The sequence below is a fragment of the Lissotriton vulgaris genome, chromosome 3_1 (genome assembly GCF_964263255.1).
Source record: "Lissotriton vulgaris chromosome 3_1, aLisVul1.2, whole genome shotgun sequence".
Classification (NCBI taxonomy): Eukaryota; Metazoa; Chordata; class Amphibia; order Caudata; family Salamandridae; genus Lissotriton; species Lissotriton vulgaris.
In genome coordinates, this window is record NC_141689.1 from 367,773,235 (window position 1) to 367,800,915 (window position 27,681).

General features: G+C 48.1%; 1 protein-coding gene across 1 annotated transcript in view; it reads right to left on the bottom strand.

Annotated features, from left to right (window-relative positions):
* The window catches only part of OXCT1 (3-oxoacid CoA-transferase 1), a 460,447-nt gene that overhangs the window by 267,817 nt on the left and 164,949 nt on the right, over positions 1 to 27,681 (bottom strand). The window lies entirely within an intron of this gene.

Below are 27,681 nucleotides of genomic sequence, written 5' to 3' on the forward strand. Positions count from 1 at the left end.
TTCAATATCTACATGGCTCAGCTCGCCCCATCGTCAAAACCTCCGGACTCAACATTGTGTCATTCACAGACGACACCCAACTCATCCTCTCCCTATCCAACGAACTCAACACCGCCAGACACAGGTTTCCAGAAGGCATGGAAGCGGTCGCCGAATGGATGAAAAAAGCTGCCTACAACTAAACACCAACAAGATGGAAGTACTCATCATGGGCCCAAACCCCGATGCCTGGAGCGACACCTGGTGGTCCCCCGCCCTCGGAAACCCGCCAAAGCCCACAGACCACGCACGCAACCTGGGAATCATATTGCACTCTGAACTCAAAATGGACTGCCAAATCAACTCAGTCTCGTCATCCTGCTTCCACACCCTCCTTTTCCTACATAAGACCTTCAAATGGATCCCCTTGAACATAGAAAGACCGTCACTCATGCCCTGGTCATGAGCAGATTAGACTACGGCAACGCACTCTACGCCAGAATAAACAAAAACTCCATCCTTCAGTTACTAGGACCACTGCAGTGCAACACATTCAAGACGGGAACATCTGAGCCCTTTCGCTCTTATGATACATTAACTGCTATCACTATACAAGCGGCTCACTGTAAATATGCACTGAGCTATAGTGTATATAAGTATCAACATACATGTATCCAAATGACATCCATCAGCTCCCTCTCTATGGCAGCAGTCAAAACTACTCGATTTCCAGTTTAAAGTCGTACACCATCTATGTGCAGCAGTTCTCGTGGAAATATTCTGAGCTGATCAAATAAATAAATACATATATTTGATCAACACTATCTTACATCACTGGCCGAACAAGGCAGTTTTATCCGCACTGGAAATACTGTAGCAGGAAGCGAGAGCAAACTGTAGTCCTATTGCACCACCCACTGGACATTTGATGCATTTTTTTTACAGTTCATTTTTATAACCGCGCGATGAGTTAATGAAGCACAAAGGGTCATAAAACATGATTACAATAGCAAACAACGGGCTAGATAAGGACTTCGCTCAGTGCAAAGCAATTGAAATACTAACAGCTCATCTCCTCTTACAAGAGCACAGTGTTTGTCGACGTCCAGTGACCTGCATTAACACAGCAACAAAACAAATCCTTCTCTCGCATACCCCTGTCATGTCACATAAAGAGCCTCTTTGTCTTGCAGTGCGGCAATTAGAAGCTTTGCAGTTGTGGTCTGTCACTTGCTCCTCTGGGGTCTTCGTCCATCACTAGAGGCTGATGTATCTGTATAGATTTACTGTTGGGAAATGCTTTCGTTTCCAACGGGTTCCTGCATCACAGTAATGCGCCTTGATGTGATGCACAACCACATCAGAGTCTTGCTGACTTTCAGAGCCCCACTGGTAAATATATATATTTTTTAAATACAGACTTCCCTTTTAGTTCACCTCGCTCTCTCGCGGATAGGGAGGGCACTGATTGGCAAAATAGCGATCTCTTCAAATAGCGTCTGAAATGAGCGTTTACTGAAGAGGGACATTTCCGATTGTTAAAGGAGTCCTTGTGAACCCGGTTCGCAAAATGCCAATTCCGAATATAACTTAGAAAGAAGAACTGCAGGGGTTACTGGAGAGCAGCGGGCACAGCCACGTGTGAAATACGCCCAATCTGAGACTGAATATTAGTGCCTTTCTTAACGTCGTCTCCTCCTCCTCTATCCCTTATGGGAAACAACTAAAAATTTCCCCCTCTGGGTGCTTCAATGGCTACCTCACTATCTCACTCTATAACAACGGTACTGTCATGATCCAAGGCAAAGACTCTTGCCTCTCGCTCTTTGACCACCTCTTCCCTACCTTACTCCCCGTCTCTGCAACCGGGTTTCCCCTTGACTCTCCTTCCAGCTCCACCCATTACTCCCTTTCTCCTCCGCCGACCCCACCCCACTCCAATTGGCTGCACTCTCGAGAAGCGCAGGTCGGCCCTTTTCCCTTCCCCCCCCAACTTACCTCATCGCCTATTCCTCCCCCCCCACAGTATGTCCCCTCCCGCATTACTTCAGCCTTACCACTAGCTAACACGCTCCTCGTCCCATCTGCACTATCACGATACTCCAATCTATTCTCCTCCCCCATACTTCTTCCCATCACCCACTCTTCCCCAATTAACTGTCTCTATGCTCCCCTTAGCCCTCCTTCCGTCCCTCCTCTCCACCCCTTCATTCCCTCGTCATTCACCCCGTGTTTGCCACATTCCCACTGCATCTCGCTCCTCCCTCCTACTCCTCCAGTACTGCCGCACTACCCCCTTTCCCCTCCTAGGAACACCTTCCTTCTCCCTCCCTCGGGCCCAGCAGAACCACTTCCCCTCCTCAACTTCCCTTTCTCTCAACCCCCCTCACTCTGCCAGATGACCGTTCCCTCGCTGCTACCTCTCCTAACTGACAGGACCTCCGCAACCAATGCACCTCTTTTCCGCCCAAACCTCCTACACTCCCATGACGCCACACAGGCCTCCCACCTCCTACTTCCCTGCCGACGTGTTCCGCACATTTCTCCCTCTAAATTTGTCCCTAATTCCTCTCCCTCTTGCAACACCAACAATGACAACTCTCCCTTAACCCCCAATTCATTTACTCCCGCTCCCAACCTCCACCTTTCCCCACCTGTGAACCCCACCCCCCAACACACCCCCTGTCCTCCCACCTCTCCCTGCCGTCCACCACCAATTCCACCCCCCCTTATTTCAATCGAGCCACCTAACCTTCCGTGCTCTGCCTCTTTCTCACTGGAAAATACGCTAGGCTCTCTGATCACCTCCATCTCTCAGCTGACAGCTGCCATTTCACTTTTATGCTCTAAGATCCCCACCCCTCCATGCACCTCTACCCCCTCGCAACTTCCCCAGAGATGCACCTCGCCCCCTCACCCCAATACAGCCAAGCTCAACCCTTCGTCTGCAAGCGTCGTTAACTCACACAAGCCCTTGAACGCCACCCTTCTTCAACAGGCATACCCTAGCAACCCCACTGTCTACACTATTCCGACAATCACCTCTGTCAGAACAAAGCGTCCACCTAAACCCTCCCGAGCACCTCCGCAAATGTACAATATCCCGATCACCCTTCAGAGCCCAAGTGCCCCCGTCACCAAAACAGTCTTGACAGAGCTGCGCTGTATGCTTCACAACTGCAGATCTGCAGTAAAACACAAACTTGAAATCTCCGACACCATCACCCTTCACAAACTTGACATGCTCTTCCTCACAGAGACCTGGTTCAAAGATACCTCTCACTCTATATTTGATCTCCTATTACCCACAGGTTATTCCATATTTAGGAATGACAGAACTGAAAACACGGGGGGAGGTGTTGCAGTCATCTTCAGAAACGCCCTCCAACTTAAGGCGTCTCCTAGCAGCTCCTCCCACACCTTTGAATGCCTTTCGCTTGAGCTTCAATTGCAACACCGTTCACCGCTCAGATTCCATATCATTTACCACCCGCCTTGTAGCAGTAGCTCTTCGTTTATAGAAGATCTCAAAGACTTCATCAGCGACCAATACTCTCAAAGTGACAATCAGACCATCGTGGGTGACTTCAATCTCCACTGGGGCGCACCACAAGACTCCTCTGCGAATTCACTGGCCACCTTCCTCTCGGCAAATGATCTTATCCAACACTGCACTGAACCAACCCACTCTAAGGGCGCAATCCTGGACCTTGTTATTTCTAAAGCAGGCATGCTCTCTACTACTACCCCTATTCATGTAGATTGGTCTGACCACCACCTCATCCCATTCTCTCTTCAACTTTCACACTCTATAACTCTTGGCCAACCCAAGAGGGCCATCTCCTGGTTCCGTGATGCCAAAAACATTGATGTCGGTCCCCTCTGTGAATCAGCTTTGCTTTCACTTCCAAGGCTAGACCGTTGACGATCTCACCTCCCAATGCCTCACAGTTCTTGAAGCTGAAATTAATAACGTCGCTCCACTCAAAAGCAAAAGGATAAGGCCCACTCCCTCAGCACCTTGGTTCAACAAATCCCTTTATGAGGAAAGGAAGCAGCTAAGATTCCTGGAGAAGCAATGGAGGCAATTGCCTTCCACTGACAATTTAGCCTTGCTTCGGACAGCAAGATCCAAATACCACAAGCACATCTTCCTTGAGAAAGCGACGCACTTCAAAACCCTCCTTGATTCCGCCAAAAATAGACCCAAAAAACTATTCGATCTCATCAAGACTCCGAGCTGCTCTCCCCCAACCTCCAAGGTGGAGGATTCTACAAAGAGAGCAGCGGATTTCGCTACTTTCTTCGATGGAAAGGTGAAATCACTTGTGGATCAGGTTGCTCATCCTACACCTCCAGAGGAGCGCAAATCCTTAGCCATTTGGCAGAGCTTTGATCCCATATCTGAAGATGCCCTTCTCAAATGCATACGGGAAACAAAGCCCTCCAACCATTCGCTTGACCCTATCCCCAGTGCCATTGCCTTTGACTTCTATACCCATTCCCTCTCCTATTGGACCACTCTGATCAACCTCTCCCTCTGGCAAGGCTCCCTTCCTGTCCCCTTCAAAACTGGGCAGGTCACCCCTCTGCTGAAAAAGCCCACTGCTGATGCGAATGACCTCAATAACTACCGCCCCATCACTAACCTTCCCTTTCTTGCAAAGATAACGGAAAGATGTGTAGCCAAACAACTCTCTCGTCATATCAAGGACAATGATCTTCTTGACAATTGTCAGTCCGGCTTCATCCAAAACTGCAGCACTGAAACAGCCCTACTGCAAGTGGTTGATGATGCGCTGAGGATACTCGACTCAGGGGGGTCCTGTCTGCTAATTCTCCTTGACCTCTCCGCAGCCTTCGACACTGTTAATCACAACACCCTCCTCAATATTCTTCAACAGAGAATGGGCATGGAGGGCACTGTGCTTAAATGGTTTGCATCCTTCCTCTCTGACAGATCTCAAATGATCAAAATAGCGAACAGTCTTTCGTCTCCTGTGGCGGTGGGTCAAGGTGTTCCCCAAGGCTCTATACTTGCACCCACACTGTTCAATCTCTACTTAGAACCACTGGGAAACCTCCTAAGCAAATCCGGGATTCACTATCATCTCTATGCAGATGACACTCAACTCTACCTCAAGGTTGCCTCCACTCATGATCTCTCCATCCTAAAATCTACTCTTGACTCCATTCAAAACTGGATGTCATCTCATCAATTAATTCTGAATCCCTCCAAAACTGAATTCCTCCTCTTCTCCTCCTCACTCTCTCCTCCCCCGGTTCAATCATGGATGGATCAGATGAATCTACTAAACAACAAACCCATCATTGTCGACAGCGCAAAATCTCTTGGTGTCATTCTAGACAAAAAACTCAATCTAACTCCCCACATCAATTCTATTGCAAAATCTGCTCGCTACCAACTGCGCCTTCTTTGGGGAATCCGTCGCTTCTTCCCGGAGCAGGACCTTATAACCCTGGTGCAATCGCTGGTCCTCTCCAGACTAGACTACTGCAATTCTCTTCTTACTGGCCTCCCCAAATCTCACCTGTCCCCACTTAAGTCTGTCTTCCATTCAGCAGCTCGTTTCATCTATGGGGCCAAAAGAAGCGATCACATCACACCGTTGTTATCCACCCTCCGCTGGCTTCCCTTCGAGGCTAGAGCTATCTACAAGACCGCTTGTATCACCCACAAAGCCTTGCACTCCTCCTCTCCCCGCTACCTGGTGAATAAACTGAAACTCTCTGGAGGCTCTAGACCTTCACGCAATGCCGAGAATCTACTGCTTGAACCTCCCACTTTCAAGAAGGAAAGAACAATGGCCCAATCCTTTTCAGGCAACGCAGTGAGAATCTGGAACTCGTTTCCGCCTGAGCTCCGGACCACCGCCTCCTCCCAGGCCTTCAAAAGGGACCTCAAAGTTCTCCTCCTCCAGAGACACCTCCAAAAGTAATTCACGTCCTCTTGCTATTCGGAGGAAGACTTCCCACTACTGATATTTTCTACTTTCCATGACCATGGGAGTGCCTTCCCAGTGTTTTCCTGTGGTGGGAGTGTCTGCCTTTTTGCAGTATTCTCCATGTACTTGTGTTCGGTGCCCTTTTGTAACATGCACACAACACTTTGCCCTTGTAACACACGGTTGCTACCTCTCACATGTTTTTACCTTTGATACTTGCACAAGTGCCACCTTGCCTACGTAACGCCTGTTCTTGTGCCTAGCACTTATTGCAGTATTATACCTCAAATTATACTCTGTTTTCTCTTATAACTGCCCACTTGTCACTTTTCCTCTTGTGCACTTTTGACTACCTCATGTATTTTTGGTTGTTCACAATTTTTACTACCTCAAGTATTTTGTTTGCTCACAATTGTCACTATTACCTTTACTACCTCATGTATTTTTGGTTGCTCACAATTTTTACTACCTCAAGTATTTTGTTTGCTCACAATTGTCATTATTACCTTTACTACCTCATGTATTTTTGGTTGCTCACAATTTTTACTACCTCATGTTTTTTGTTTGCTCACAATTGTCACTATTACCTTATGTAAGTAACGTATGTTTTAGTAATCTGCTCTTCTGTAATGTTTCTCATTATGTTTCATTTCTGTTCCTAATGTGAAGCGCTCTGACGCCTTCGGGTAAAGTCCGCGCTATATAAAAATGCATAAATAAATTTCATAGCCAAATATCTCCGCTCCTCTTCCTCTCTGCCCTTTTGTGCCTCCTGACCACATGTGGGCCCTGTGCTCCCCCAGCCTCCTGTGAACACTCACTACCCTCTCTGGTCGCTATCCATTCTCTTCCGACGCTGCCTTCCTCGCTTCCTGTCCCCTCCACTCACCGCTCTCTCAGCTTCCGGCCTCCCGTGCTCCCTGCCCACCTTGCTGCAACTGTCCCAAGAGGCTGATAACATTGGAGGTGAGTTGTGCATGTTATAGCCGCACCTTTTACTTTAGTTAATTAAAAAGCCGTTTGCACAGAAAGGAGACTCGTTAAACACGCCACTACTTTTATAGTACGCTTTGGTAGGAAATGCAAGGGATGGGGTTTCTAAAAAATAACACCGTCCCGCCTGCTAGAACCAAAAATCCTAAGTAGCTGATAACGATATACTGTGACGGCATCCTATTGCAGTGCCTGACAGGACAGGGACCCAGGGACTACACCGACACCTCTCCGGGGCTCCATGCCATATGTGACGCCTTCAGCCAGTCTAAAACACGTGACCTGTAGTTTCACTTTTAACAGTTATAGTAAGGGTTCAAAGCCAAGCATGCAAAGAGCTGCTGAGTAAAAGGCCAGGACTAGCTGAAGGAGTAGCACATGACTTGGGATTACTAAGGGGCTAGATATAAACAATATTTCTATATTCATTCAGCACAAGGAGGCTGCAACCTAGCGTTTCCGCCCCTAGCCCTTCTGCCATCTCACATGTCTACACACATACGTTTGTGAAAAAATACAATTGCATCATCAACACTTTTTTTGGTAAAACTGTCGCCAGGTTATTCATATTCTGTCATGTGTAGTGGGGGGAAGAGGGCCCGCGTTGGGGGTGTGCACTGGGCCAAGCAATCACTGCACACAACACGCTCTGTACAGGTCTGGGCTGGGGAAGTCATTAGCGACTTCCGCCCCTTTATTTTATACTCTCTGGCCACAGAGGGATACATAGTGTGAAAGCACATCCTGGCTACGGGTCTGAGGTGCTGAACGACTTCGCAGCAACTAGACCGCTACATCCCATCCAAAGTCAGTGTTCAAAAGTAACAAACATAAATCAACACAAAGTCTGAGTCGTTGGCTTGGTCTCGGGTTGGGTCTCAGGTTGACTATCTGTGCGAGCTTCTGCGGTATCGCTGTTGGGTGATGTGCTGGGGGTCACCGGTCATCCAGCACCACTGTCTGTGGGTCTCTATTGGAACCTGCTCAGCCACTAGGGGACGTTGCGGATCTTACACGGTGGACATCTTCTCGTTCTCCTTGGCTGGAGCAGAGTTGCAGTGGGTCGGCCTCCTGCACTTGTTTGAACCAGGATACATTGCGGGTGATGACCTTGTTACCCTTCTGTGCTGTGATGGTTGTTCCGTTGGTCTTCACCACCATCCATGTTCCGGGCTCATACACTGTACGGAACTTCCCTCCTCCGCGACGGTTCCTCACCAGCACTGTATGTCCGAGCAGGATGACTTGTGTCTTGGCTCTCCTTTTCTTGTTCGCCCTCTCATTTGTCATTGCCCTTCTGGCTTGAGAATTGGCGAGATCATACGGTTCTGGAGCCCAGCCATCGGCAGCGGGCAGAGTGTCTCTCTAGGGCCCTGCCAATATTAAAGACCAGGGGGATCTTTGGGTCCTGCAGTGTGGTGTGCTGCGATATTCACATAAAAATGTGGGCGGGGGTGGGGGGGTGGCTTGCAGCCGTGGGAAATGGCCGCTGCCTAGACAAGCTTTTTTCTTTCCGGAGGTACTTTGAAATATCCTAAGCCATCCAAGGTCGTGTGCTGAAGTGAGATGGTGGGGGTTTGACTCCTGACCCCCCATGCTGCTTTTTGAACCCCAGCCGTGGCGTTTTCCTCCCGGAAACTGTCTGGTTTGTGTGGTGCTCCGGCGGGGAAATGGCAGACCCGAGGTGCGGCCTGTGATAAATGGCTGTCCTGGAGCGTAACGGCGATCCTGCCCCAAGAGATCTGCTGCCTGCAGTGGGGTGCGGCGATTAGCGGCAGAGGCGCAAGACCGGAGCTGGTGGGTCTGCAGCGCCTTACTCGACACAGAAGGAGAGAGGGTGCTGATTCGACGGACGCCCTGGAACTGGAGGCCCCAGCTTTGCGGCCTGTGTGGTGAGAGGATAAATAGAGGGGGGGTTTACCCAAATAAGTCACTGGGGACCTGGGTGCTATGTAGTATACAAAAAGGGGGTCCCAATGAACCATTAAACATTAATCACATTTATTCGCAATAACAGTAGATACTGACACTAAACTGGGCACATTGCCAATTAATCACAATGGGCAAAAACTACAATACATTAGACAAAAATACATTCATCATAGTGCCCCAAAAGGAGAAAAACGGGGGTGAGGGAGGGATTAGCGTGATGCTGCGAAGAAGAATAATGTGTAAGCAAAGATAGTAAATGTGACCACAGATTATTTCAAAATTGACATGTAAAACTAAATTGGCTTAAGATCCCTGAGCCAAGAAATGGAATCACTGATTTCCATCAATTCATCAAAAATCATGTGAATGACGCTGGTATTCAATATCCCAAAATAGGGGCGGCGTCAATTGAGGTAAAAGGGAGTAGCCGTCGATGTTTCGACCCCACACTACAACTGTAGGCGTAGTTGAAACCTTACACTGGGGTCTTCATCAGGACACAGAACAGTGAAACCCAAGGGTACACTAGGAATTCTATAAAGATACAGTAAGTGATATATTAGTGATGTACTCACAATCAAATTTGAAGAGAGTATGTGGAGAAGTGTGGCTCAGTGGTTAGAGGCGGCAGACCCGGATGCTGGGATCGACCGTGGACCAGGGTTCGATTCCCCGCCTCAGCGGGTCTCGGGCTCAAAATTCCACGGCCTCGACAATTCTCGCTCCAGTGCCTACTCTACTCACGGGGTCTCACTCTGCAACTCTGGGCAATAGCTTGCTTAATCTCCACAACGGCCCCTCGCGGCGGGATGCCTGGCTTTCACCCTGTGGACACCCTGCCGGGGCCTCTCACAGGGGAATACCAGGACGGGTTCCCTAAGCAAGCGCCAGGATGCCCTTTGGGTGACAGGTTGCGCTATATAAGTACACCTACATTTACATCATGTCAAGTCATCCAAAACACAGAAGAATTTAAATTATTACCATGGTGGGTGGAGTAATTAATTTCCACGCCATAGTAAAGCACTCTAGTAACTTCGTTTCCATACAGACACTGCCAAAGTCGTCAAATTCTGCAAAAATAAAATTCCAAACCGGCTAAATTCATTGCCACTTGGGCATCATCAATAAATGACAACAAGGAGGTTCCAAACAGACTAAATTTATTACCACTCAGTCATTATCAATAAATAACAAAAACCAGCTTGAGTGTACCTTCTACGACATTCATCAGAATGTTTCTAAAAGACAACACCAATACAGGCCAAAGGTAGACCAACCCTCTACCAACACAATTTGATGTGCACTAAAATACACATGTCACTCCTGACACAGTAAAATATTGGAAAATTTACATGCAAGAGACATTTTGTGGTTGTACATGGCATTTCATAGAATTAAAACGAGTCTTGCATACGCGGTAAAACAAGACCAAATTATGCCCAGTCCTGGCATAGCCAAACTAGTGTATCTTCCTTATGGGCAATGACATACACCGTATTATGTATTCATGTTGCAAAAGATCACAAATGCATTTCCCATCTACAAGCCCCAAAGATCACAACATATTGTGATAGTGTTCCTACCTTCAGATAGGTAGACAGTACATAAGTCTGTTCATGCGACCAATGAGGAACAATCAATCGGGACTGGAGGCAATCTCGGGACCTTGAAGTAAAAAGTACGAGGGGTTACGAGTCAGTAACGCGACTTCGGCTAGCCCGCACCCAGTGTCAAAAGCATGCTAAAACACATACCTAATTACGATGTGGTTTCCCGTTAATGGAATAGCGCTTCGTTCTCACTGTCGTTCAAATAAGACAATTTCCTACATAGGGAAACTCGTATTAGCCAAGTACTTTATAGCACGACGGCATGATCAATAAAAAGTGTCTTATGTGCTGTCCTACCTGATAGGGGGATTCACTCGAAAACGTACTCTGGTCAAATCCACGTGATCAATCTCCGTAGTAGTGCGGGGATGATTTTGCGCTACTAATATAGAAGAAGGACTGCTGCCTAACCCCTGCATTAATCACTTCCAGGGCGTCTCCTGAGACAACACTGTTGTGATGCGTAGGAAACCACCATAGAAAGAGGACTGACCCGACCATGTAAACTTAATCAAAAATGCAGGGAATAACGAAAGGGCAAAACAGTGTATTGTACCTCCTTCAATTGAAAAAGTAACAATTTGTGGAAATCAATCATGTAGATTTACACTAAGTGATACCCAATCCGGCAGTAACTGTAATACGGCCAATAGTCAAATGTCAAATGTCTCCCATGCACAATTAATGGACTCGTAACATCTCGGTAGATGGATGATTTTTCACAGTATCTAGAGTAGATAAGAGACAATATGCTAAACTTATCGAAAAATGGTATGATGGAGCAGATATGCGTGCGGTTAACCTAATAACTTGAGATATTGCATTGTGCTGCTTATATATGTCTCCAATTTCTGATAATTTGAATTATAATAATGACTGCATTGCTTTATGTTATATCTGACCTATGTAACATCTGGCGGGACGTAGTGAAGAACGCTACTTCACCCTTCTTTGTGAGAGGTGTGTGACTGAATTCTAAATTTGAGATGTTGAATGTTGCCATATGTAAATTTATTGGTATTATAAAATTTATGAATTGTTGATTTAGATGATACGTCCCTAATGGCCAAACTATAGGGATTCGCACACTGAGTTGCTCCATCATATCATTTTTCGATAAGTTTAGCATATTGTCTGTTATCTACTCTAGATACTGTGAAAAATCATCCATCTACTGAGATGTTACGAGTCCATTGATTGTGCATGGGAGACATTTGACTATTGGCCTTATCACAGTTACTGCCGGATTGGGTATCACTTAGTGTAAATCTACATGATTGATTTCCACAAATTGTTACTTTTTCAATTGAAAGAGGTACAATACACTATTTTGCCCTTTCGTTATTCCGAGCATTTTTGAGTAAGTTTACATGGTCGGGTCAGTCCTCTTTCTATGGTGGTTTCCTTCGCATCACGACAGTGTTGTATCAGGAGACGCCCTGGAAGTGATTAATGAAGGGGTTAGGCAGCAGTCCTTCTTCTATATTAGTAGCGCAAAATCATCCCCGCACTACTACGGAGATTGATACCGTGGATTTGACCAGAGTACGTTTTCGTGTGAATCACCCTATCAGGTAGGACAGCACATAAGACACTTTTTATTGATCATGCTGTCGTGCTATAAAATACTTGGCTAATACGAGTTTCCATATGTAGGAAATTGTTTTATTTGAACGTCAGTGAGAACGACGCGCTATTCCATTAACGGGAAACCACATCGTAATTAGGTGTGTGTTTTAGCATGCTTTTGACACTGGGTGCGGACTAGCCGAAGTCGCGTTACCGACTCGTAACCCCTCGTACTTTTTACTCCAAGGTCCCGAGATTGCCTCCAGTCCCGATAGATTGTTCCTCATTGGTCGCATGAACAGACTTATGTACCGTCTACCTATCTGAAGGTAGGAACACCATCACAATATGTTGTGATCTTTGGGGCTTGTAGATGGGATATGCATTTGTGACCTTTGCAACATGAATACATAATACGGTGTATGTCATTGCCCATAAGGAAGATACACTAGTTTGGTTATGCCAGGACTGGTCATAATTTGGTCTTGTTTTACCGCGTATGCAAGACTTGTTTTAATTCTATGAAATGCCATGTACAACCACAAAATGTCTCTTGCATGTACATTTTCCAATATTTTACTGTGTCAGGAGTGACGTGTATTTTAGTGCACATGAAATTGTGTTGGTAGAGGGTTGGTCTACCTTTGGCCTGTATTGGTGTTGTCTTTTAGAAACATTCTGATGAATGTCGTAGAAGGTACACTCAAGCTGGTTTTTGTTATTTATTGATAATGACCGAGTGGTAATTAATTTAGTCTGTTTGGAACCTCCTTGTTGTCATTTATTGATGATGACCAAGTGGCAATGAATTTAGCCGGTTTGGAATTTTATTTTTGCAGAATTTGACGACTTTGGCAGTGTCTGTATGGAAACGAAGTTACTCGAGTGCTTTACTATCGCGTGGAAATTAATTACTCCACCCACCATGGGAATAATTTAAATTCGTCTGTGTTTTGATGACTTGACATGATGTCACCATTCTCTCTTCAAATTTGATTGTGAGTACATCACTAATATATCACTTACTGTATCTTTATAGAATTCCTAGTGTACCCTTGGGTTTCACGTTCTGTGTCCTGATGAAGACCCCGGTGTAAGGTTTCAACTACGCCTACAGTTGTAGTGTGGGGTCGAAACGTCGACGGCTACTCCCTTTTACCTCAGTTGACGCCGCCCCTAGTTTGGGATATTGAATACCAGCGTCATACACATGATTTTTGATGAATTGATGGAAATCAGTGATTCCATTTCTTGGCTCAGGGATCTGAAGCCAATTTAGTTTTACATGTCAATTTTGAAATGATCTGTGGTCACATTTACTATCTTTTCTTACACATTCTTCTTCACAGCATCACGCTAATCCCTCCCACACCCCCCTTTTTTCTCCTCTTGGGGCACTACGATGAATGTATTTTTGTCTAATGTATTGTAGTTTTTGCCCATTGTGATTAATTGGCAATGTGCCCTGTTTAGTGTCTGTATCTACTGTTATTGCGAATAAATGTGATTAATGTTTAATGGTTCACTGGGACCCCCTTTTGTATACTGTGTGGTGAGAGGGGCTGGGTGGCAGCCGGCGGACAGGCCGGGGTGCCCTGCGGAGGCCCAGGGTGTTGTACGCAGTTCGAGAGTGGTGGCGGCGGTGGGCCTTGACGGACACATTGGCCCTATTGATTCTGTAGGCGGGCGGAGAGGGCCAGAGAGAGCAGGAAATAGTGCCGGCCGGAAGCTGGGATGATCTGCGGCTGTTGTGGCCCTTGGATTGCGGCCCTCCACAACGTGCGCCTGGAGGTGGTGGCGCTTGGGCTCCCCGTGGAGGCTTGATACTATACCTGTAGTGGGGGAGCTGCCTGGCTACAGGTGATGTGCTAATGGAGCGCTGGCTGTTGCCCATTGCATGGAAGGGGTGCAGCCTGTCCATAAGACTATGTGCAGGGCTTAGGCGGAGGAGGAGTGCCGAAAGTAGCGTGACTGCCATTGACTCAGGAGGCAGGACAGGCAACTGTGTTCAGCCTGGTTGGGTCTGAAGAGTCTAGAACTGACAGTATACGCAAGTAGAGGGGCACGGGTGCGAAGGTGGGAAAACTCACTGATGCGTGACTGTTAGACTGTTTATGTACTTGGTGGTCTATGACAAGGTGCTATTTGCTGGGTATATTGATGTGATATGACATTGCTTTATTACTGTTATTAGAGGATGGCTGCAAAATACGATAATTGATGTTTATCTGCGGGAGGGGGAGGGGGGTCGGTTACCTCTGCATTTTCAGCATTTCAGGGGGGGTGAGAGGCACTCTGCCGAGTTTAGGGGTGGGTAATTCTAAATCCATAGGCAGGGAGGGAAGTGGAATTGGGAGTAAGGGGTGGAGGGGGTGTTTTGCAGCTTTTTGCTGTTTTGAAAGTTGTGGTGAACTCCTATGCTACGGATTGGAGGGACTTCAGAACATGTGTTTCGGAGATGAGTTCCAGAGTGACTGTACTGTGTTGCAATGTTCTGTTTTCTTTGTTCTTATTCAATGCGACAGACTTAAGTATGATGGTGCTGCCTGTATTAGCGAGTAGCATACAGAAGTGATAGCTGTATTATTGACCTATTGGGCTATGAATATCACCGTACTGGGGGATGGGGGATAAACGGGACTCAGTGCTCTCAGTCTTTTCCTGGAATGTCAATGGCTTAGGTGATAAAATAAAGAGGGGTGTCGTCCAGCAGTACCTGAAGAGGCAGTCCCCAGATCGTGTCCTACTGCAGGAAACCCACTTGGTCGGCAATAAAAGTTAGGCTCTTAATAGATGGGGGTACAGGCTCATAGTACATGCCGACTATACCCCCGGATCTCGAGGCACGTGTATACTGGTTAGGAAAAACACACCATCGGTCGTCCATAACACGTGGGAGCATCCGGGGGGAGGTTGGCGGTAGCTGAGGCCCAGTGGGAGGGGAGGACCCTGAATGTAGTTTCTGTTTATCTGCCACCAGCGGTGGGTAGAGATGCCTTAATAGAACTAGGCTGTGTACTGACCAAATTTCCTGACGGTACTTTGCTAATGGGCGGGGACTATAACATGACAATGGACGATACAGTTGATAGATACCGCAAAGGCAAGGGGCCAGGCCGAATGAGCTTATGGCGGAATTTACCGCAGCATTGGGCCTCTCTGACATGGGATGGTAGCTGCAGACCGTAGACTCTAACTTTACGTATTTTCTAGTGTGTATGGCAGTCTCTCCCGAATAGACTATTTTTTAACGTTACCAGCCTCAGTGGGTAATTTTAGGAATCCCCAGGCGTATCCTCAAGGCATTTCAGATCACTCCCCAGTGGTAGTGGAGTTCACTGATGGGGAACGGCAGCAGCGTTGCACCATTGTCATCAACCCGTGACTAAAAATTCCGGATATCAAGGAGGAGCTCGGGGTGCAAACGGGGTACTTCCTGGAAGAAAATGTAGGGTTGGTGGAATCGGCACCAACACTATGGGAAGCATATAAAGTGGTTCTGAAGGGGTATGGCCTGTCGTTAAAAGTGAAATATATTGCTAAAAGGCGTGAGATCCTGGTACAGTTGGAGGAGGCCCTTTGAGGGCTTGAGGCGGCTTACGTGTTAAATCCTTCGGAGGAGGCATTGCATTGCTTGACCTTAAAGCAGGAGGAGTATAAGATCAAAGCACCATCCCAGCAGACCCGGCAGTAAGAAAACCCCCTGGTTCACCGACGAACTCAAAGGAATCCAAGAAGAACTGCCGCACCGTCGAGAAAGCCTGGCGGCTCGACCAGACCACAGACAACAGGCCTGCCCTCAAGCACACCACCCGCAAACACCATCACCAAGAAGTTGGCACTCAAAGAAAGACTGGAGAACAACGCCCACGACAGCAAGGAACTCTTCAGCATCGTCAAAGAGTTCTCCAACCCCAGCGCCGGAACAACAACATCACTCCCTCGCAATACCTCTGCAACTCACTCGCCTCGTTCTTCCACCGCAAGATCGCCGACATACACAACAGCTTTGACGCACAGACCACACACCCCACCACCAAACCAACGCCCGCCACCACCACCCTCTGCAACTGGACCCAGATCAGCACCGAAGACACCACCCGCACAATGAACTCCATCCACTCCGGATCACCAACCGACCCCTGCCCACACCACGTCTTCAACAAAGCCGACGCCATCATCGCACCCCATCTCCGGGACATCATCAACTCCTCCTTCCACACCGCCACCTTCCCGGAAAGCTGGAAGCACGCCGAGCTGACTGCCCTCCTGAAGAAACCAACGGCGGACCCCACCGACCTCAAGAACTACCGGCCCATCTCGCTCCTTCCTTTCCTGGCCAAAGTCATCGAGAAGACCGTCAACAGACAGGTTGCCGCCTTCCTCGAGACGAACGGATCGCTCGACTCCTCGCAGTCCAGGTTTCGGGCAAACCACAGCACCGAGACCGCCCTTATCGCAGCCACCTACGACATCAGAACCCTGATCGACAACGGGGAAACAGCGGCCCTCATCCTCCTGGACCTCTCTGCGGCGTTCGACACTGTCTGCCACCGCACCCTAGTGAAGCGCCTCAGCAACATCGGAATCCGAGAGAAAGCACTGCAGTGGATCATCTCGTTCCTCGCCGGAAGAACCCAGAGAGTCCGCCTCCCCCCGTTCAGATCTGAGGCCACTGAAGTCATCTGCAGAGTACCACAAGGATCTTCACTAAGTCCAACCCTCTTCAACGTCTACATGAGCCCCCTCGCAGCCATCGCACGACAACACAACCTCAACATCATCTCCTACGCCGACGACACCCAGCTGATCCTCTCCCTCACCAACGACCCCACCACCGCCAGAGCCAACCTACATGAAGGGATGAAAGCCGTCGCCGATGAGGAACAGCCGCCTTAAACTGAACTCAGACAAGACGGAAGTCCTCATCCTGGGATCATCACCCTCCGCCTGGGACGACTCCTGGTGGCCCCCGGCCCTGGGCACCGCTCCCAAGCCAACGGAGTACGCACGCAACCTGGGCTTCATCCTGGACTCATCCCTGTCAATGACCAGACAAGTCAACGCCGTCTCATCTTCGTGCTTCAACACCCTGCGCATGCTCCGCAAGATCTTCAGATGGATCCCCACTGAAACCAGGAAGACCGTCACCCAGACACTCGTCACCAGCCGACTGGACTACGGGAACACCCTCTACGCCGGAACCACAGCCAAACTTCAAAAAAGACTCCAACGCATCCAGAAAGCCTCCGCACGACTCATCCTGGACATCCCCCGACACAGCCGCATTACCGGACACCTGAGAGACCTGCACTGGCTCCCCGTCAGCAAGAGAATCACGTTGAGACTCCTCACCCACGCACACAATGCTCTCCACGACCTGGGCCCCGAGTACCTCAACGACTGCATGACCTTCTACACGCCCACCTGCCAGCTACGATCGACCAGCCACGCCCTTGCCACCGTACCACACATCCGCAGAGCCACCGCCGGAGGAAGATCCTTCTCCTACCTGGCAGCCAAGACTTGGAACTCCCTCCCCACCCACCTTCGGCGAACCCAAGACAATCTCTCCTTCAGGAAGCAGCTCAAGACCTGGCTGTTCGAGCAGTAAAATACCCCTCTCCCCCAGCGCCTTGAGACCCTCCCGGGTGAGTAGCGCGCTTTACAAATGCCGTGATTGATTGATTGATGTTGGCTAAACAGGCAGCTACCCAACACAGGCTTTATGAGCTTGGAGACAGGGCGGGAAAGACACTGGCGTGGCTGGAGAGGAGGGAACAGGGTGCACGGTGGGTGCCCAGATTACTGATGCCTAATGGTGAGGTTCTGCAGCGCCCCGGCGATATAGCGGAGGCGCTTGTGGATTACTTTGAGAAGGTGTATTCTCCTCTACGACGTATACAGCGGAAGAATCGCGTCAGCTGCTGGCAGATAGTAACGTGCCGACTCTCTCGGATATAGATAGGGATATGTTGGATGAGGATATATCAAATGAGGAGATCCAAAAGGCGAGCAGCCAAATTAAGTCTGGGAAGGCGATGGGGCCAAATGGTACCCCAGTGGAGTTCCCTAAGGCTGTGGCCTCTCAAGTGGTCCCACACCTGCGGGCAATGTATCAGGAAAGCTGGGAGAAGGGAGTTCTGCCGCCTGACCAGCGTCTAGCTAGTATAGTTGTTATCCGGAAAGCCGGTGGACGACTGTCGCTCCTATAGGCCGATTTCACTGATCAATATTGAGGCAATGGTCTTGGCAAAAGTCCTCACAACGCGGCTGGGAAATGTGATGTCCTCTCTGGTGCACCCGGACCAGTCCGGATTCATGCCTGGGAGAAACACTGCCCTTAACATCGGCCGTCTCCATAATGTGATGTCGCGTCGGGAGTATCTGGAGGAGGATGCAGTCATATTGTCACTTGATGCATCCATGGCCTTTGATTAGATCGAATGGCCGTATCTTTTTGAGGTTCTGGTGAGAGCTGGGTTGGGCCCTAAGTTTATACGGTGGGTGAGGCTGCTGTATACTGACATCCAGGGACAGGTCAGAGTCAACAACTCTACGTCCCAAAAGTTTACCCTGAGGAAAGGCACCAGGCAGGGTTGCCCTCTGTCACCGCTGTTGTTTTCCCTCATGCTGGAGCTCTTGGCGGTCTGGATTCGCAGTGACGCAATTGTGTGGGGTTTTAGTTGGTCAGAAGAATGTGAAGATAGAATATCTCTATATGCTGATGACATATTGTTATATCGGTATGTAACTGTTACCACGTAACTTTTAGCACAAAATACTTTTACCACGAAACTAGTACCACGCAGGACCCTTTACCACGAATACCTTTACAACGCATTACACTACAACGCAGATACTATTACAACGCATACCGTTACAACGTAAGTATAGGTAAGTTTATCTTTTTTTAAAAACATTTATTAGGGGTAATGTGTTTGGGTTTTGGGGTACAGGGGTATTTTTAGATTTCAGGGCTGGGTTTGGGTTTTGGGGTACAGGGGTATTTTTAGGTTTCAGGGCTGGGTTTGGGTTTTGGGGTACAGGGGTATTTTTAGCTTTCAGGGCTGGGTTTGGGTTTTGGGGTACAGGGGTATTTTTAGGTTTCAGAGTTGGGTTTGGGTTTTGGGGTACTTTTAGGTTTCAGGGCTGGGTTTGGGTTTTGGGGTACAGGGGTATTTTTAGGTTTCAAGGCTGGGTTTGGGTTTTGGGGTACAGGGGTATTGTTGGGTTTGGGTTTTGGGGTACAGGGGTATTTTTAGGTTTCAGGGCTGGGTTTGGGTTTTGGGGTACAGGGGTATTTTTAGATTTCAGGGCTGGGTTTGGGTTACAGGGGTATTTTTTGATTTCAGGGCTGGGTTTGGGTTTTGGGGTACAGGGTTTTTTTTAGGTTTCAGGGCTGGGTTTGGGTTTTGGGGTACAGGGGTATTTTTAGGTTTCAGGGCTGGGTTTGGGTTTTGGGGTATTTTTAGGTTTCAGGGTTGGGATTTGGGGTACAGGGGTATTTTTAGGTTTCAGAGTTGGGTTTGGGTTTTGGGGTACAGGGGTATTTTTAGGTTTCAGGGCTGGGTTTGGGTTTTGGGGTGCAGGGGTATTTTTAGGTTTCAGGGCTGGGTTTGGGTTTTGGGGTACAGGGGTATTTTTAGGTTTGAGGGTTGGGTTTGGGGTACAGGGGTATTTTTAGGTTTCAGGGCTGGGTTTGGGTTTTGGGGTACAGGGGTATTTTTAGGTTTCAGGGCTGGGTTTGGGTTTTGGGGTACAGGGGTATTTTTAGGTTTGAGGGTTGGGTTTGGGTTTTGGGGTACAGGGGTATTTTTAGGTTTCAGGGCTGGGTTTGGGTTTTGGGGTACAGGGGTATTTTTAGGTTTCAGGGCTGGGTATGGGTTTTGGGGTACAGGGGTATTTTTAGGTTTCAGGGCTGGGTTTGGGTTTTGGGGTACAGGGGTATTTTTAGCTTTCAGGGCTGGGTTTGGGTTTTGGGGTACAGGGGTATTTTTAGGTTTCAGAGTTGGGTTTGGGTTTTGGGGTACTTTTAGGTTTCAGGGCTGGGTTTGGGTTTTGGGGTACAGGGGTATTTTTAGGTTTCAAGGCTGGGTTTGGGTTTTGGGGTACAGGGGTATTGTTGGGTTTGGGTTTTGGGGTACAGGGGTATTTTTAGGTTTCAGGGCTGGGTTTGGGTTTTGGGGTACAGGGGTATTTTTAGATTTCAGGGCTGGGTTTGGGTTACAGGGGTATTTTTTGATTTCAGGGCTGGGTTTGGGTTTTGGGGTACAGGGTTTTTTTTTAGGTTTCAGGGCTGGGTTTGGGTTTTGGGGTACAGGGGTATTTTTAGGTTTCAGGGCTGGGTTTGGGTTTTGGGGTATTTTTAGGTTTCAGGGTTGGGATTTGGGGTACAGGGGTATTTTTAGGTTTCAGAGTTGGGTTTGGGTTTTGGGGTACAGGGGTATTTTTAGGTTTCAGGGCTGGGTTTGGGTTTTGGGGTGCAGGGGTATTTTTAGGTTTCAGGGCTGGGTTTGGGTTTTGGGGTACAGGGGTATTTTTAGGTTTGAGGGTTGGGTTTGGGGTACAGGGGTATTTTTAGGTTTCAGGGCTGGGTTTGGGTTTTGGGGTACAGGGGTATTTTTAGGTTTCAGGGCTGGGTTTGGGTTTTGGGGTACAGGGGTATTTTTAGGTTTGAGGGTTGGGTTTGGGTTTTGGGGTACAGGGGTATTTTTAGGTTTCAGGGCTGGGTTTGGGTTTTGGGGTACAGGGGTATTTTTAGGTTTCAGGGCTGGGTATGGGTTTTGGGGTACAGGGGTATTTTTAGGTTTCAGGGCTGGGTTTGGGTTTTGGGGTACAGGGGTATTTTTAGGTTTCAGGGTTGGGTTTGGGTTTTTGGGTACAGGGGTATTTTTAACATATATATTTACAAATTTATATAATTAATTAAAATATTTAATAATAAAATAATTATTAATTAATTTAAATAAATAAATTATTATTAATTACATTATTTTAAAATATTATATACTTACCTATACTTACGTTGTAATGGTATGCGTTGTAATAGTACCTGTGTTGTAGTGTATTGCGTTGTAAAGGTATTCGTGGTAAAGGGTCCTGCGTTGTAAAAATTGTGTGGTAATGGTATGCGTGCTAAAAGTATTCGTGGTATCAACATATATCCTGTTATATCTTGCTTCTCCGTACAAATCAATCCATACTGTTCTTAACAGCTTCACAAACTTTGGGAAGTATTCAGGGTACGTAATAACTGGAGTAAGTCCGTGTTGTATGTGCTACATAGGCAGACCCCCCCCCCGTCTCCCTAAGGACTGTGCGCTGGTGGTCTCAGCAGATGGCTATAAGTATCTTGGAGTCTTCATCACACCGGATACGGCTCTCTTCTATAGCCGTAATTTGGCACCCGCATTGGCCAGGCTGCGCGCGGATGTTAAGCATTGGAGATTGCTGCCTCTGTCGCTGGTGGGCCATGCTGTTCTTTTTAAAATGCGGCCCTCCCTCGATTTTTGTACATTCTCCAGATCTGCCTGCACAGGATTCCAGATACATATTTTGTAGATGAGGAGGGGGAGTGTGGGCTAGGGGTTCGGGCGGACCGGAATAACAGGCATGGAGGCCGAATGTAGTGAGCTATGACTTAGCTTATTTTATTGGTTGTCACAATGTCAGGGGTCTGGGGAGGTAAAGAAGCTGTGGATGGCATGTAGGGACTGTTCCTTTGGAGTAGAGTCGTCGAGATGCCAGGCGAGGGAGGATCCGGGAAGGGTTCTGCTAGGCTGGCCGTCGCGGGCTAAGATCCTTCTTCTCCAGGTAGGTTCCGGTGGTCCTCGGAGGTATATATAGTCGAGAGAGATAACAGGGCGATTAGTCCTCGAATATAGGACTGCTTGAGTACTGTCACCAACACCAGGGTTGTGGGGAGGACGAAGCGAGTGTGAGGGACGGGACGGTATGGGTAAGAATTGGGTTACGAAAGAGCGGGAAGGAAGAGAGTGGAAGTGGTCAGGGTTAGGTGAGGGGTTCTCTATGCGATCGGGCTCATGACGTGGTTTTTACAGTATATACAGTACACGTAGTGTTCGACAAAGTGAGGGGACACTCTATTTACACCAATATACAAATATACCTGGGAGCAGGGGACAGGGTACTCACATGCCCCGCCGCAACTCTCCAGCGAGTTGCGGCGGCTCTCCAGCCACCTCCTGGGGACTCCACCAGTCTTCGGTCCAGATGTCCTTGTCTTCTCCTCCGGTCTTCTCTTCTCCGTTGAACACGCCACCTCCGCTCTCCCCCTCAGGTTCTCTGTCCGCTGCCTTGAACGCTCTTCTCGTGCTTCTGTCTGCTTTTCCGGGTTCTGGGTCGGCACCAAGGGAGGGACTTCCGGGGTCACCATAAGGTGCTTCCGGTCTTTCGACTGTTGCAATAGGTTCCTGCAAGGGAGGAAAGATGGGAGGAGTCCGTGTTGCCAAGGACGCGGTATGGTCGGGTTCAGAGACTAGGGAGCTCATGCTATACCTTCGCTCGCGGAAGGTAGGGGACGATTCAGTTTCACAGGGAGATTTGCACATTGCTATGGGATGGTAAAGCCCCGAGGATTGCGCTTCAGAAATTGATAAAAAGATGGTATGATGGGGGCACTGCGCTGCCCGCTTTAAGGTTGTATTACTGGGCGTCACAATTGGTGGCTGTGAATAGATGGATGACCCGGCATGTGCCCTGGAAAGGTATCAGATGGATCAATCAGGCTATCTCGGGGCTCTGTATTCCCGCACTAAGAAGCAACGATACATTGGCCCCACTCTGCATACGGTACAGATCTGGCGGTTAGCTAACTCATGTCTGGGATGGGCAGGGGTGCTCACTAAGGCAACGCCATTGTGGTCTTCACAGACACTCAGCATGCTTTGTTATCACCTGGGGTTTGACAGGTGGGATGTCATTGGTATCTCAACAGTTAAAGACCTGGTTAAAAGAGGAGCGATTCTCCGATTTGAGAAGTTAGAAAGGACCTACCAATTGGCCGCGGGAGAGGTTTTTAGGTATTTACAAATTAGGCATGCTTGCAGGTGCCCTTCCCTAGTTGGGAGGACATACCGGAATCGTCACCCCTTGAGGATCGCCTGTTAGATGGACTGTTGCAATCCAAGGCGATCTCCTTGACCTATAATAATATACCGGATTCCTTTGGAAAGCTTAAGGAGTGCTGGGAGGGAGACCTTGGGCCGATTGATGAGAAGATTGGCAACAGGCGCTGATGTCGCCTAGAGAGGCTGCTATCACGCTCAGATTTAGGCTAATCCATCTTTCTTATCCTACACCGCTCCTATTTGACAGGAATAACACTAGCAAAAATTGAGTCGCGACAAGATGACCTGTGTTTGAAGGGTTGCCGACAGCCGGCCACCTTTTATCATATGGTGTGGGACTGCCCGTTAGTGCGGAAATTATGGGACAGGGCCACAACTCACGTGCAATCGGCATTGGGGAAGACGCTTAGCCTGACAACCCGATTGGGCCTGTTTAATGTATGGGATGATACTGACCTGAGACGGAGCAGCAGTTGGCGACGCTGGGCTTCACACTAATTAAGAGGGAGATAGCGAGAGGGTGGGGCGAAGTGGCTGAAGGAATTTGGCAGATGTATGATAGCTGAGAAAGAAGTGTTTACAGCCAGGGGGTGCCCGAAGAAGTGGGATAGGAAATGGTTAAAGTGGAATTCCTATAGCGGAGAGCTATGTGTATCGCCTGTGGTGGAATTGGAAATGCAGAGAAGTAGAGACAGGGAAGCAACTGTTTAATACATATGTTTTTCTGGGCTTTGTCCCAATTGTGGTGCTATTTGTAACTGCAGGTATTGTTTGTAATTACTGCCTATTTGTCTGTCATGCAATTTATCAATAAAAATATATATTTTTTTTAATTGTGCATGGCTACTTCGGGATCACCCTGCTCAGACACCGCAATTCGTACTACTTTTTGTTGAATGTCCGCAAGAAGCGTTCCGCTTCGCCGTTGGCTAGTGGCCACTGAGGTGTGAAATGGCGAGGATGCACTCTCAGGTGCTCCTGCATGCTCCTGTACTCATGTCCCTCAAAAGGAGGTCCGTTGTAGGTGTAAACCGAAAACAGCAAATGTCTTTTCTAACACTGGTTGCAAAATCGGCAAACGATGTGGATGCAATCACCTCCACGTTGGGGTATTTGGAAAACGCATCGATCACTACCGCTGTCATCCGGCCATCTGGAAAACTTCCGAAGTCTAGACTGATGCGTGACCACTGAAACGTGGCATGGTCTTCAGTTATGACCGGCGCTGGACTTTCTTGACTGCTGGTGAGTTGACAGGGTCTACAATTCCTTACTAGTGTGTTAAGGGCAGCTTCAATGCCTGGGAACCACACCTTTTCTCTCATGCAGGATTTCATCCGGGTGGTCCCTTGGTGCCCTTCCTGAGCTAGGGCGGTGGCATGTCCTTCCAAGATTGCTGGAATGACTAAGCAGTAACCTCACAGTATTCCTCGATCGGATGCTGTGCTCAACTCGTTTCTTACTTTCCAGAGCTTTCCTTGTCGGTATCAGTCGTTCAGGTTCCAGCCGTTCGCCCGGGTAGGAAATCTTCCCACGACCCCTTGTGGAGCGCTTGGAGTACTCGCACGGCGTCCGTGCTCGTTTCTTGCTTGATCTTGTCGATAGTAAGAGCCTCGGGACAGGCCCACTGGGATATCATGTCAACATACTCCTCAGTCTTCAGCTCCTGGGCGCCACCATCGGTCACTGCTTCTGGCGGATGCAGTGACAGGAAGTCTGCGGGGTTCTTCGCCCCGGGTGAAATACCACCTCCATTTGATACTGCTACAGTTGTATTGCCCATCGCTTGAACCGCGGTCGGAGAGAAGGTGCGGTGTCCCTGAATAATGGCACTAGTGGCTAGTGGTGCGTCACCACTCCGAAGGGGTGCCCGCTGACGTACAGATGGAAGTGGTTGCAGGCAAACTTGATGGCTAGCGCTTCTCTCTCAATTTGAGAGTATCTGGCTTCAGTCGGTGTGAGACCGAACCCGGACTGACTAAAGGGGCCACATATTAAGAAAATATACAAGGTTCAGTCTGAATCTAGGCGTTTACTCTTCTAGACAATCAAAGGGTAAATAGTGAATGGTGAAAGGGTGGAGATGTTAAGCAATCTAGTACTGCTAAAAATCTCTGAGTCCATGACAGGGAGAGCGCCTGTAAGGTGGTTCCTATACCACAGCACCACCCGCAACCCCCAAACCCTCCTGTGTGCATTCATGCTGTACAGGAGCAGCAGCGTAGGTGGTCAGCTGAGAAAAAAACCTCAGTGCTAAAGCCTCGGTTCCCAAGCAGAAGCCAAGCATTTTTGTGTGTACTGGAGATCCTTCAGCTGAAACACTGCTGCAGCTTAATTGAATGAACCATTCAGACATTATCAGTCTAATGCAGTCCATCTCAAATGCATCACCAATTGCATCCCTCAAAAATAATGCGGAGCACTACACTTTCAACTATTCTGCCACAAGCAACCTTGTTTAGCCTTCCATGCCATAAAACAACCACCCACCAGCTTCCATCACCTCACAGCGCTGGCTACAACTGCAAGACCTTTACTGCTGAAAGATTCCCTTTGTTATGTGGGTCCTAGACCTGTGGGGTTTGCGGCACCTGGGATGTGTCTGCATAGGAGTCCACACCAGCCAGAGCTGCATGGCCTGAATATTGCATTAGCTTTTGAGGACTGAGCATATAAGCAAATTTGATTAGCCTATAAGGGATTGCTTTGCTGCCTTATTGCATCCCACTGTATCTGTATGCATGCTCATATCTGTTGTGTGACTACACATCTGGATGTGTATTGTTCGGGAATCAGTGGGCACCACTATGTGTGTGGTCCGTCTGTGCACCCACACTTATCACACAATAAGCAATGTGTACCCATTTACATAACATATCCCAGACCTACTGGCTTTGCGAATGCCAGCTAGGACACATTTCGCAAGTTGTGTCCTCACTTCTTTCCTTATGAACTTTTAGCTGTAAGAAGCAGCACTGGCGCCTCTAGTAGGCCCTCTAAGATAGCGAAAGATCTGAGATTATCCCACACACGCCTACGATGTACCAAGCCAAAAGCAGTTAGAATTTCAAAATAAGCATATAAGCGGGCATTTCAATTCTCTGCCTGCTTCCCAAGAAAGGACCAGTGCCAAAAACTGGGACGAAGCATATTCAAGGCCCTGCTTGTTTCCAATTTGTGATATGATGGTCATTATCCCATTCTACCTTTGTTTGAAATCAATCCATCAACTAAATCATACATGAAGAGGCGGGATATTGCGGGCAGTCTTTCCAATACACTCGTCTAATTACCACCATACTCCAGGATATCCAGGATACGAAGACACGGGTTTCCATCTAAGGAAGCAGGGAAAGCAACAACTTGTTGCACCATCCCGAATGCCCTCAAATATTTACAAATGGATTTATGTTCATCCCTAGTAGTTTATATCATGATCCCATATATTCGCTAATGATAGTTTTGGGGTAAAAGCTCATTTTTGTACACACTGGCATACAACGGACGGCACAGAAGTAATGTTACTAAACATATACGGAGGGAGGATCTGTCTGAAAGTCACGTGCAGTGCCATCATGAGGTGCATAGCCTACAACAAGATTTTCAGGAAGGCATTGAAGTCCATGATCCCAATACTGATCTCAAATGTACCCAAAATTGGTCAAACTCATTCATCCCCAACTGGCAACTATTGGAGCATTTGCTCATCATGAACAAAGGCTCTAAATATCCTGGGTGAGGACATTAATGTAATGATTTATAAGGTTTTGTTTGGATTTATCACCTGTAAAGATACAATCAGGAACATTCCTCTACTATTTCCCTGCCCTAGGTATCTGTAATGACAGAAATACATGGGCCATAAAGAGATATTTTTATCAATCATCATCCGGGAGAAGGAAAGAGAACCCTGATCGATAACACGAGAGTGGAGAGGATGTGGCCCAGTGGCCAGAGCTGCTGACTCGAGAGCTGGGATTCCCGGTTCGAGAATTGGTGGCTCCGCGCAACATCTGGATACTCTACGCAAATCACTCTACCGGTGATGAATTGTTATATAAATTTGCTGCAAGAGTAAAAGGCAAAACTTTATGAAGTTATAGTCCCACCAAAGCGAATGTTTACAGTAATTCGGATGCGGGAAACTGTTAATAGATGCAGGAACAAGCATTGGTAAATGCAGGAAAATATGCTACAGCCAATAGAAATGGATGAAAACTAAGTGGCACGCACAAGAACCAATGAAAAGCCATCAAAAAAAGGAGACCTGCTGTAAGTCCCTTTAAAGTTTATATTAAAAACAAAAGCGCTGTGCAGGCAAAACCTAAAAAGGAAAAGATCAATATAAATGTATGTTTAACCCCTCCCCTGCTGATGACGGAACCGCTCCGTCATCAGCTACGGTTGGGCTGTGCTGATGACGGAGCGGTTCCGTCATGGCCCGGCCGCTGCGCCTGCGCGGCAATTTTAATGAGCGGGGCGGGTCATGACGGAACCGCTCCGTCACCAGCACAGCTCAACCGCGGCTGGTGACGG